Source organism: Protopterus annectens, chromosome 8.part1 (assembly GCF_019279795.1).
Source record: "Protopterus annectens isolate FY-2018-M chromosome 8.part1, PAN1.0, whole genome shotgun sequence".
Taxonomy (NCBI): Eukaryota; Metazoa; Chordata; order Ceratodontiformes; family Protopteridae; genus Protopterus; species Protopterus annectens.
In genome coordinates, this window is record NC_056742.1 from 223,654,433 (window position 1) to 223,668,734 (window position 14,302).

A 14,302-nucleotide genomic window follows, 5' to 3' on the forward strand; every position below is an offset into this window, starting at 1 on the left:
AGACAGACAGGGCATCATACAGGGCCGGTATATGACACATGTGGGGGGTAATCCCCTTGGATGGGGAGGTGTGTTTGGAAATCTGAAGCCTATGAGCCCCCAAATGGAAACAGTGGAACTGAGGTCCCCACCCATGGGCAGTCACCACTGCACCTTCACAGCCCTGAAGGTGGCTGTGCTGGGCATTGAGCAGGAGGGGCAGGCTGCCCTTCTAATTGCAAAACATGACCGTCAAGCTGTCATAGAAGATCTACAAACTCCTTTTGGAGCTCACTATGCACCAATCCCCAGACCTGGCTTTGGGTGAATGCATCCTGTCTGTGCCCACTCTTGGGGTGGATGAGCCCCAACCCCGGAGGTGGTTCCACCCAAAAGTGGTGCAGTACCAGCAGACAAGGAGGTCCCAAGGTTGGTCCCAGATGTGCTTGGGCCTGGTGCCATGGCCAGATGAGGTGGGTCCACTGGGACTGGTCTACCCAAACGTGCTGTGGTGTCGCAGTTTTATAACATATGTGGGTTAGTAATAGTCAACACAATCCAGGATTAGTTATAACAGCATGCATAAATAGTTCCATTAACCCAAAACAACAGATTTGGAACAGTTGTATAGTAAACAGAACATATGCATATATGGAACCACAGAGGCCATTACAAAAGCATGCAGCTTACACTGACAGCAACAGGCCACCAATGATAGAATTTCAACATGGAACATTTATAGAAACACATTTCAATATTTGTTGAACAATAGAACATATGTCCCAACAGCAGGTTTGGTGTAAAACATGCCCATTGATTTGTGTATTTAGATTATTGTTGCTGATATGGTGTGCGGGGGGGGGGGGGGGTGATGTCAATTAACAACGTGTATATACTTGCAGTACTCACAACTTTAATGGTAATTGCTCTAATCATTACTCTACAGGTATTATTACAATACCCTATGGCCTTGGTTTGGGCAGTGGTATGTTTGTACATAGTGTATACTTCAACTGTGTTAGAGCTACATTCTGCTTCTCTTACCTGGTAAACCTCTGGGGGGAATATTTGTTAACACTACCTGACTGTTTCTACACATGTTCCCAGATTCTGAGTTAAAATTATGCATACAGCTTACTACCACTCCCGGGATTTGAACCATGGCTGTGTCGGCTAAAAATACAACAATTTGCGTTTCATCAGTGTGAGCTATTTAAAAACTGCTTTCTTTTCTTTCAGTGTTTTCTATGTCTCCCTTGGTTGCACAATCTGATCTTATAATTACAATATTCTTATACAGACATTCCTAGACAAATTTTTTATGTAGCACAGTGTGAGAAACAGTGGTTGACACAACAGTACTATTCGGATATCAGATCTTAGTGAATGTAACATGTCAGGCCATACAATACCAGATTAAATACAATCAGTCCAGGATTCAGAACTTTATTACCAGGCAGTTACACTTTTATTTAAATATGACCTATATGGGACTATTACTGTCATATTGTCTGGTTTATTCAATAGAAACCATGCACATTTTTATACTGCCAGGTGACATTTCGCTCCTTTATATTTATTTGGTATGACTACTATAAGCAGGATACTCACCAGCCTTGCGACGCAGCCTTTGTAACCTGCTGGCATGGGCTTCCTGGTTCACAGCCCACTCAGCTGCAAGTGTAATGAAAATAGAGAAACATTTATGCATACTTGTCCATCACATATGCAGGCTGGCCTTTGGTAAACATTTATTGCTATTAATACTTACACACTGCCAGGACATCTCCACTCTCACTTGCTTCTTGGATCCACTGTTCCAAGAGCTCCCTCTTCCTCTGTTTCAAGTCAGCATAGTGGTGCCGGACCTGCTCACCAGTCTGAGGGATACCAGTGACACTGGTGAGATCAAGGGCGAGACTTTCCCAGGCTTCCGCTTTATATTGGGAGCCCTGGTTCTGGTCCTGCAGCAGTCTCACGCCATGTTTTTTTTTTTTTTTTACCAGGAGTCCTACCATGACCTTGGACTCCTGTATGCCCCAGCGCTGTGCCTGAAAGTGCATGCCCTCTTCAACACCTGCCATACTGCCTACAGTGGAGAGCTACAACCAGTTATGAGCTGTATTCCTGCCTGTGGGTTTTAAATACAGCCAATTTTCTGCCCTTTGCCATGATTGAATGGTTTTGAAAATGCTAAGCTAAGCTATGGGCAAACCTGCTTAGCTAAGGTTGGCAGTGCTTAAAGGGACAGGTTCAGCATTGCTTACCAATGGGCAAATCCACTTAGCTGGGCTATTCATTGCTTAGTATTCATATGTACACAATGCTTACACCCAATCAGCATAGCTCTGCAATGCTTAGCATTGCTTATGTTTTATTATATTGGTCTGCCACCTGTATGGGATTGATTCATCATTCATTACATAATATATATTTATTTACCTTCCCTGAGATACTCCAATGTGCTGTAATTAATTTATTCTTGTGTGACTATACTGTGTGGGGCACTTGTGTTTATATGGGGGTTTCACTACTTTATTACACTGACACCTCACATCTGGGCCTAATATTATTCTCAACCAGAGTAGTGTAAGTTACTTCCTACATAAATATACAAATTAAAATTGTAATGTTTACACATGCAAAATGGAAATGGCTTTTGTGAGGTTCAAACCATGAATAACTACATGCAAGGCATACACTCTAATCACTACACTATTGCACTTATGCTCATGCTATATGTCCATTGCTTTTTAACTTATCCTGCCGTTTCAGCTGAGCAAAGCTTAGCTAAGCAACAGGCACACCCACACAGCTGCACTTAAACTTTATTGCATATGTCAAAAAAAATTATTTATTTGTTGTGTTTTTTAATTTATACCCTTCAGAATATCCATGCTAATGCTGAACCTGTTATTCTATCAACTTTCTGGCTTTGTAGGGACAATTGTCTCTTATGGCTTTGTCCAGATTCCTTCCTCTGATGGGTTAGGAGGTGTGCACAATGTGCTTATGCTAAACCTGTTATTCTATCAACTTTATGGTTTTGTAGGGGTGATTGTCCCTTATGGCTTTGTCCAGATTTCTTACCCTGACTGGTTGGGGGTGTTATGAGTGTACTTGCTCATTTTAAATTGCCAAACTGCAATTCTGGAGTGCAGGGTGCATGAGTATTGTGAGAGCTCTGCTCTCAGGCACACCCCCTGCACTCGTACACAGAACCATATCTGTTTTACAGCATGGTTTCATACATATGCATGGTGCGCTGCCGTGTTGAACAGCCATGGTCTCTTCTGTGCAGGAATAAGTTATTCCTGCGCAGACGTTTGCTGAATCTGGGGGATGGTTTCTTATTATACTCAATATCTTAATACACATTTTCTTTAATTATTTCCTGATCTTGTCTCATGCTGTTTTACTTGTCTATACAGTTTCAGAGTTCAAAGTTATAGTTTGGCTTAAGTTCTTATATCTGTTTATTTCTGATGTATATTAAGTACCTTGATGTTATAAATATCTATCCTACTGAGTTTGTGTGCCTACATACTAATGCAGAACATTTTTTGTATTTATTTTTCCTTTCAGAATGTGTCAAATTCCTTCGGCCATCATTCCATTGAATGTGTCACTCCAACTTGATTTACTCTCTAACAGTTTTGCTTCCATATAGCCTGTCATGTGTGTCACATATATTTTAGATTATAAAGTAAACTACTGCAAGAGAATTCTTCCAAAGTCCCATGATCACTGCACATCAAAGGTTGTTAAATTTGACATAAAATTATCTATCATCTTAATAGGAATGCTAACAATATCCATTATGTTCTGTTCCTTGGTAGTTTTTTTTACAATCTGCAACAACTGGTACTATTGTTACAAAATCAAAATTACTCCAGTCTGTTTTTGGTGAATTGATGTCCCCAGCTAGTATCATTTCTCTGTCCTGTATTTCATGCAAGAAATGCATGAGGTTGTCTGGGTGAGCTCCTGACTTTGCTGGGCTATGCATTCCAACAATTGTAATCTGTTCTATTGTTTTCCTTATTGTTTCAGTTATACATCCTGCAGTATTGGTGCTATCATTAAACAAAGTCTGAAAACCATTGACCCCTGTCATAATGCCTGTACTTGTTATTATTGTTATTATTATTATTTTATTTATTTTTTTTTTGTATAGAATGTATGCCACAGGAAAAACACATATCCTGACAAAACTGGTTTCTTATTTTTCTACAAAACATAAAATCAGTCTTGCATGAATGCAGCATTAACAACCATCACAGGTACATCAATTGTTTTTGCTACCTGTGAACTGTTCAATTTCTGAATTGGCAACATCTTGTTTTATGCAAGTCAAGGGTAGTAATACAGTTACTGCAAAAATTATCATCCATTGTCTCGCTTTATCCCATCAGAGTACACATATACCAAATATTAAACTTTATTTTATTCTAAGATATCATTAAAATTGCCCTTTTTTCATTTATGCAATTACCCTAAACATCTTTACATTTACATCAGTCCGATCCTAGTTGTCTATGTGTAAGTTGTTGAAAATGATTCCTAACCGCTGAACAAGTTTTGCTATTTAAGAGTGCTGCAAGTTCCTTGCTAACAGTGAACAAACCCTAAAAGTCATGAGCATTTGATCCAAGATGGCAAAAAACAGCCCCATACTTTTACACATTCAGGTATCCAAAGACTGTACACACATCCTATATTTTACATCTCAGCAAACATAACACCGATGTTCATCACCAACACCCCTACAAATTTATCATTCCTTTAATGATTACATTTTCCAATTTTTAATATATCATTCACATTCTCTTCTATCAATCGTTGCTGCATAAGAATAAACCTCATCACTTTTTTCATATTAATACCAATATTTTCACCTCCTACATCACTAATAAGGCTACAGTTCTCACCTAGCTGCATTCATACTTCCACAGTATTGGTCTTGCCTTTCTTTTCCCTTACAGTAATGTTCTTTAAGTCTTCAATGTTCACTACATAGACTTGGTGTTTTGCTACTGGCAATGTTATAATTTCCTGTAATCTAGGTATTACATGACAAAGTAGTGTCCTTTTGTTTTGTTTGTATTCTCATAGCATTATACACTCTAGTCAGTTTATTTTATTCTGTGTTATTTATTTTGACGTATTCCCTTTCTTTATTCTCTCTTATAAACTCTGAATTATCAGACTGCCTTATACTTATCATAGAATCATAGGATGTTACTAGGCTATTGGCCCCGAGGCCCTATTTAGCCTAGCCAAGAGTTTACCCATGTTTAGACAAATCAGCACCCAATGCCTCTGTCCAGCAGGGACATCAGGTGCTGATTTGTCTAAACATGGGCTAAACTCTTGGCTGGGCTTAGAAGGGCCTCAGGGGCAATAGCCTAGTAACCTTCAATGATTCTATGATCCTATCATATAGATTTCTCAGGAGTGATTTATGTCTCACCTACAAGGCAATCTCAGACCCTGCCCTACTAGAGATGCTCCATATCCATAAGTCTAACCGATACCAAGTTGAGTGGAAGTGACTTGAGGCTATCTGCATAGGACAAGTGTTGGAGGCATTGGATTCTCTCTGTTAGGTATTTCAGTGGCCTCTCCAGTTGATGCAGATGTTTGGAGAAGTACATCCTAAACAGGACATTATACTCAGCTATTGGTCTAATAAGTGCTGAGTATAGAGAGGTAATAACCTCTTTTTTCTGGATACAATCCCTATACTTTTGAGATGAACCAAGTAGAAGTCTTTTCTGACCACTGCCGCTACAGGATGGTCGAATGAGAGGTTGTTATCAACCTGAATGTGATCTATCTGAGGTGATACTTTGTATCCTGAATTACAAAGTTACCATCTTTAGTATCAAGTTTCCTTTCTGAAATGCATTGTATTTGCACTTTGCCTGATATTATTTATTTTATCAGCCCATTCATTGTGATATATAAAAAATGTTTTCCAAGAGCAAATACAAGTCTAGATTTATAACCAAAATAAACAGTCTGCTACTCAAATCCAGTGTCCACTTGGTGGTATTAAATAAGATTTCTATTACTTCAGCAAGGTTATTCTTGTATCAATGATACCAGTTTGTGTTGTATTAGTTAGAAGTCTAGATTTGCCATTAATAATAAGAAATAAAACTTTTGACAGAAAGAATGCAAATCTCCAGTGTTATCATGTTTTATCTCCAGGGCCAGCTACCTTATGGCATAAACATTGGCTCTGGTTTATATGGCCACATTGATCAGTTTTAATTTGACACTTCAGCCCCTTGTAAACATGGAAAACATTGGTTGACAATAATGGTGATGGCCATTGTCAGCTACTGAGTGCTATTCTAATCTATCAGGATAGTTGAAATGCGTATGGTTAAAAACTGTTGTCACTTTTCCAGCTGAACAATATGCCTTAATTTGTGCATACCAAAGGAGGGATTGCATTTCCTGATGAGTATGATAAGCAAAGACTAGTAAGATGACTCTTTTTTTGTCATGCTCACAGGTAATCATTTTATTATAACTACATTTAACATTAAATCAAATGTAAGAACACTGTGTTCAGATAATGGACTAAATATAGAACTTTTTTTTAAAAACCTCATTCTTTGATATTAATTCAAGGGATAATAAAAATGGATCTATACAAACGTGTATCAAAATATATGAATAATGCATAAAATGAAGTTAACTTGGCTTTGCTTGTCCATTTAAAGTGTTAAGCTCTAGCAAATTGCTATAATATTTTAGTAGTCTTGCCAAAGCAGGGCTTCCATGTGTCCTATTATGACTACATCAGATTTATTACATTAACACTTAAAATCTTCTCCCAATATAACATATTCTTGGTCATTTTATATTTAATGACACTTGATATACCTTTGATATGTGTTCCGCCTTTTTCTCTAGTATTCTTGCTAAAAATATTTAAAAAGTTAGATTTATTAACACCTTGCAATGCTGCTTGCCAATACTTCATGGCACCTTGACTTTAAATCCTATTGCATTGCATCTCCTCTTGTATTTGCTAAACACTGACTATACATTACTATGCTCCTCTAAGCAGCACAAAACAAAAGTTTCTTGTTAGCAGACTAAAGTAAAATGGTGATAAGCAATGATATGTCCACATGCCAAATCTCAATGCATAAGACTAGTAAATAATCTAAATAAATGCCAGGCAGGAGCAATTTTATACAACTGCAAAACAACTGCCTTTATTAATAAAATTGTAGGTTGGCATTAAGCATTGAATATCAAAATTGACTGTGCCATGCATTTTTCTACCCAGAAACCATGTTTGTTTCTCTTTTGTACTTGAGTAACAAATTTGCTAATATAACACTATTTGGGTCTGTGTTCAGCTACCAAATAAAAAAAAAAAAAGTGAACTGCGAAACACCAAAAGATTAACAGCAAATGGGACAATCAGCAATCTACAAAATCAATGAAAATAAAAAAACATCATATGGCCACAGTCGGACAACATCACACACACAAACAACCAAGGTGGGGGCTGCATCCCCACACCCCCAACTATATATACTAACTCCAAGATTACCCTACAGTGGGGAAAAGGGATAATTTAAAAGGCTTCCCTTCACTTACCTTATGTATTGCATAACTTCCTGGTTGTTGGCCAACCTTGGCCATTCGATGTAGTTTTTTTCAATGCTGGTTTAGTTCACTGACTGTCCTGTTCGGTCTTTTCATTTATGATGTTTCGCAGATGGCTTTTTTTTTAATTTGGTAGCCAAACATAGACCCCCACTATTTGAAGTGTGATAAAATTCTTGTATTAAAACTGCATTTCTTTATATGGCATTCTAATATTTAGCAGATGATGTCTTTTAATGTAAGTGTATGTGACAAGCAATCTGACTGAGTTACCTGTTAGCTCCATGGCTATATCAAAAGGGAATACCTGACAGTTAGCATCTTCAGTGGCATAGAAGGTTAACGTTCTAACTATAACCAAGGTGACAAGTATTCTGTTAGCATGCTGTGTGCTTCTTGTTGCATATGGGGAAGATCGGGCTGTATTCTGAGCTGGAAGTCAGGAACAAGGCCAGAGCTCTGAAATAAGGCAGAATGCAGGAAGGATGAAGCAAGTTTGGCTACCCTATGAGCACAGGGGTGGTATATGTACTCAGGGCACTCTGCATTGCCCACCCAGCCTAACAATAAATGAGGTTAGCACAGATTAAAGGACTTATTCCAGTGTAGAAAAAAAAACATTGTTACCTATGAAGGCAACACCAGTCTCAAGTGTTGAACACCTACCTGTAAGCAGAAAGAGGAACAAACCTGCAAGCTGAGACCAAGGATCTGAAAAGAACAAATGAGTGAATACAGCAGTAGGAGACAGGCTTGATGGCTGCAGGGTTGCTAATGGTCAGCACAAAATTAAGACCATATTACATTTCATTGGCATGACGTTCAGTCTAAGGCAAATCAGTTAAATTATAATATTCACATCTCAGCAGCACTCAGCAACATTCTTAGAATGTAAACAAGGAAATGTTGGAATCTCCTTCAGTTTCTCCATGTTGATGCTCTTCTCATTCTTTTACACCACTAAAATGGTCTGCTCCTGGTTCTGGAATACTGGGACACCTGTAATGACAGAGCTTTTGTAACCCATGGGTCTCTCTTCTTGTCTTAGTGGTGTAGTTGTCTTGCTTTGCTTCTTCACTTGTTCAGCAATGGCCAGTTTAATCATTTCAGTGTTTAAGATTTGCATGGGTGACAATCACAAATGTATCAATACACTGAGTAGTTGCTTTGGGGAATATTATTTGTGGGAATGATGGATGACAATACTCCTATGTTGATTTTGTTAATTTGTTTGCACTAAATTAAGGTAAGTAGAAGTTCAGTTTTGGTTGTGGACTGACATGAGTCAACAATACATTCCAGAATGCTCACAGCAGCAGGGCATATCAGAATGCATTGATTTACAGGAACTTATGAGACTCTCCTTCTTATGTAAATTGTGAGCAATCTAATTAAAGTTTGTCGCGTGTTCATTTCAAATACTACTACTAATTATAATAATACTTGGTATAACAGACCAAATCTATGTTAACCTAAAATGTTAGGAAGGACTCTTTGAATCCCTTCCATGTCCAGAGCTGATTAGTCACAGCTATATCCATCAGTGATAGGTTAGACAACCTATAACTCTGAAGTACGGACTAAACTTGAAGTACTGTTTCGTCTATCTGCAACACATGGCAGGTGGTGCCATGGAATTGTTTCTTCCATGGTAAGAGTGCTGATTTCCTTCCCAATTTTCTCCAATTTCAAGGAGTTATAGAATTGAGAGATAGCTTTCTGAAGGTGTAGATGAATACCTCATTTTACTAGCAATGGCATGAATTAGAAAAACTTGCACATCTAGAGACCCTTATGGATCTCTTAGAGCATATTAAATCGTGGTTAACCTTTTTTTTTTTTACTCCTTCGCAAAAGGTTAACTGTGGTAATAGGAATGGAACCCAATTACTCTTGAGGTGTTTTTTGTATTACAAAAAGAAAACTCGACAAAAGGTGAAGATTATACTGACAAATGAGTATCATTAAGGAGTGAATTTCATAATTACCCATTCTATCAAATTAAGTATACGTCTGCCTTACTGGGCTACTGTTAAGTAGCTGATCATATCTGCCATTGAAGTAAGTTTTTTTGAGAATCCTGGGCACATACTGGACTCCTATTACAGATTTATTTGGTTTTAAAAACTGAAGAAATAACTTAGGATCATCATTTAATATTAATATTTTATCCTACTTGGATCAAAGCCATCAATCTTTTTTATTTTCACAGGTTCTTCTTCTATGTAGCCCCTAATAAATAGATGGGAGTGCATAACATATGAAGCTAAAGGCTTGTTCTCAGAAATGGAAGCTGCTAATAACCGAGAATGAGCATCTCTAAATAAGATGAGAATTCAATTCATTGTTGAAAGTGATAAGTCTATGCCCAAAATGCTGGCAAAGAAACTTAGGAGTCAAATCTGGAAAGAGGTCCCCAGTCCATTAAACCCTATCTGTGAAATTTCAGCAAGGACATCAGAGAGCATCTAGAAAGCTGAGAGTAATAAAGAGGGCACAGAATCAAAGATGCCTTTGACAGGTGCTAAATGAATATCTGGAGGAATTCTTAGATTCACTGCCAGAAGGTAGAGGTGGGATGCTTGATATGGCTTTAGAAAAAAGCTTTAGGTCCAAAGGTTCCATTGCCCATATTATCCAGAGGGCTCCTCAGTCTGGCTTCAATCGTTCTGTCATATCACCAGACATTCATGTCATAGATCCTCCCAGAAGAGCTTGCCAGTAGATTCAAATCGCAATCTAACTCAATTTTAGATACCATAGCAGGGTCCATCCTCTCAGGTTTTCAACTACCTCCTAACATTAAGGACAAGATTATTTAAGAAGATAAAACAGATGTCTTTAATTTAAATTGGTATGAGTGGCATGCAAATGATTCTTGTGGCTGAGAACACAGGTTCCCAAGACCTAGCTGTAACTCTGGCCACCCTAGGTAAAAATGCTTCCTCCAAAGCCATCACAAAAAGCTGGGACAGCTAGGTATTAGGCTTTATGATCTACATGGCCATTTTAATTGAGAAGTACCCTAAAACAAACTGTTCCTATCGTGGCCTATTTTCTCACGATCAGCGAAGTGCATCATATTTAGGTAGGTTCAAGTGTGGACTTGATGGAATAAGCACTTCAGAAAATTGATGGCAGTGGACAAGTTGCTTCATTGGGGTCAACGTCAGTCCAACACTTGGCTCAATGTTATGCTTGACAAGCCTAGTTACTCTGGTCCTTTTACTCAAATAACCATATAAAGGTAAAACATTATTTGGCCTTTAATAATGGCAAATGTGCTTGGCCATCTTGTAATTTTTGCCTAAATTTGTTCACAATGCAGAAAGAATCATCCTGCAATTAGGAGCTGCTAAAAGATTAGACAACTGACAAGCACCAGTTCAGCAGTCATCATGAAAGCAGTTATTGCTGGACAAGACTCAACATCTAGAGTTAGAATTTCTTTTTCAGCTGAATGATAAAACTCCTTTCGAGGTCATATGCACCCTCAGATAGTGACATTCCACTAACAAAGTTCATAAGATATCAAGCAAGCTATATAACTATCCCAGCAAACAGGCAGCTAGTTTCCTCATCCGTGGATCACTTCAGTGGCCTTGCTTGACAGGAATTGGGAATTGGGCAGCATAATGCCAGGGAATCTTCTTGGGCTAGGCTCATATAGGCTCCAGGGCCATTAGCCTAGTACACACCTATGAACACCTATGAACATATGAATCCATGGGATTTGTCAGGTTTTGCCAGATTTTTTTATAAGCTCATCAGCTTTAAGAGATCCAAAAACAGTTAAAATCTGTTCTCATCTAAAGGGAATGAAAAGGAGGTTTATAAGCTAATAAAAGAGGGTCAATATATCTATAACTTTACACCCCCCCCCACAACATTCATTTAAGATTTGTACTATGGGTCTGATTCTGAAAAAAAGAGGAAAAGGAATTTTGACTTATTCACCACCTGTCTCATCCAGGTGGATCCTCTGTTAGTGATTTCATTGACATTGAGAAATGGACCACAAACTAGAGAAACAAATCCAGAAGCACAATAGCAATAAACGGCCAACCGGAATAACTTTGCTTCAAATTTATTACGACATAAATAAAAATAAATAAAATGGTAAGCGCTTTCGGCTGTGTAACACCAGCCTTCATCAGACCATGGTCTGATGAAGGCTGGTGTTACACAGCCGAAAGCGCTTATCATTTTATTTATTTTTATTTATGTCATAATAAATTTGAAGTAAAGTTATTCCGGTTGGCTGTTTATTGCTATTGTGCTTCTGAATTTCATTGACATTGACAAAGAGCAAACCAAAGTATGCAGTGCATCATTGGACCAGGCAGCACAGGTTATCAAGGAATTTTTAGACTCTTTGCTTTGAAAACTGTGAATTCAGTCTGCCTTCTGCCTCCTTCCCATCAGAGAAGTGGATTGGGCTCTGTTAGTTTTTTTCTTCTGATGACAGATTTATTTCATCAAGGCAATACCCTGGGATGTTCCTTTGCTTGATGTGTTTTTGAAACTTTCAGCCCTGATGTACATTGGTGCTGGCAGCATTGTGTTTCTGCACAAGCTGCTATCCATTATCTAGACAGCTACCTTATAATAGGCAAAGGTATGGAGTGCACTACAGAAGGAGTGATACATTTTGTGGATTTGTGCCTTGAATTAGGAATGCCTCTCACAGTAGATGAATGGTCCGTGTTGAGTCATTATTTTTCTCAGCTTGGTAATTGCTGCAGGATTTAATTTACCTACAACTAAGTTACAACTTAGTTCCACAGTTGAAAGGTTTCTTACAGACAGAAAAGTTAGAATCAGTGAAGTTATGCAGTTACTCTAGCTCTTTAACATTGCTTGCAGGGCTATCTTCATCACCAGGATCTTCTTGAAATCTTTATACAATTTGTTGAAAGTGAGACATTCAAACACCATTGAGTAAGCATCACAGCTAAGACCAAGGAGAAACTTCGGCTATGGATGACATTTTTGAATGACTTCAATGGGAGTACACTTTGACAGAGCCCTTGGTTTTCCTCGGAGATCTACAGGTCTGGATATGGAGGGATGCTTTCAGTACAGATAGTTCTCAATTATATGGCCAGCCTAATGGTCCATGGAAAGAAGAGAGAACAAAACATTTTTTGTTTTAGAAATTTTGCAAATTTGACTATCTGCCATCTGGAAGTATGATTTTCTAATGGGGAGAGGTGATTTTTTTATTCCAGTAATCAAGTTGTGGTACAAGCTTTAGTCCAACAATCATCCAAGTACAGCTGGGGATATTCAGTTTTAAGATTTTTTGGTCTTACTAAGCTTACAAATCAATATGAACTGTAGATTTCATCACATTCCAGGAAATCCAGTGTCATACCTAATAATTTATCATGCTTTCAGATCTATAGATTTCTTTAGTTGACACCAGAATCGCATCAATTTGGAGCACATTTTCCTCCAGAAATTTGGTTGGTTGGTTGGTGAAGAATAGCCACCATCCAAATCCTGGTCATTGAATACTAAGAAGGCATACTCATGGTCACTACAGATATTTATGTTTTTTCTTGAAAGTGTTGCCTCAGTACAAGAGGAATTGTTCAATGCCACTTTTGATTAATTTTTGATGCAGATGTGTTTGCTGAGTAAGGCATTCTGTACCACCTACAATCACTTAGCAGCCTTGTTTAATTACTAGAGTGTTCACTTGATGCACAAACATTAACACAAGATCCTAGGAAACCTATAGTCAACCAACTTTTGGGACCAATTACATGGGAGTGTTTTACACAATAGAGGATTCCAGTTGATTTGTACTCTGGCCATCAATGTTCACTTGGTTGTACAAAAGTGTATTCAGGTTAAGTGAATTATCGCAGTCACTATCTTGGAGTAATGTAATGTGAGACAATGCTTATGTCATAGTTTGGTTGAGGAAATCCAAAATGGATCAGACTAGACAAAGTCAACAGTTTGCCTGGAGAATGCTAAGACCTATTTCAAATTTCCAGTTCATTGGGCCACTTCATTATACACTGATGTCTCTTCCTTCCCTCCATCCTATTTTGCAATTAAAATAGGGCCAATAATTAATGCTACTTTCCACAAGGCTTTGATACAATAAGGCATTTTTACCATTGGTTATTCCTCACACTCCTTCAGGATGGGCAGAACATCAAACCTCAAACTTAAATGGCATTTGATTCAGGGCAGAGGGATGTCTTCTGCATTCCATTCTTATATTAGTCAGTAATCTCAATATTTTGCCTTCGCAAGGACAGAGGTCCTATTATATCTAGGGCATTACTTTATTCAGACACTGACTGTGATGGCAGCAATCCATCTGAAAGTTTTAACCTGTCAATTGGACCACAGGGACTGGATACTGAATTGTTTTGATTACACTGGCTTATATTAGTTTCAGTTGTGGGATGTGTGGCATTCATTCATAATCAGGTGGCCTAACCCCAATGCGCAGATCAGAGACAATAACCAGACCTTAGTCCCAAGGAAGATCTAGCTATATGGGATCTTATTAGACCTTGCCAGTCAACACATTCTTTATCCTGCTTTCTGGTCTGTATTAGTGCCCAGATTCAACTGGAAAGATGCTCAGAGATAGTCAGCTATTGAATTGTTGAGATGTTTCATCAACCATCATGGGGCTCAGACAGCAGAAACTATGGGC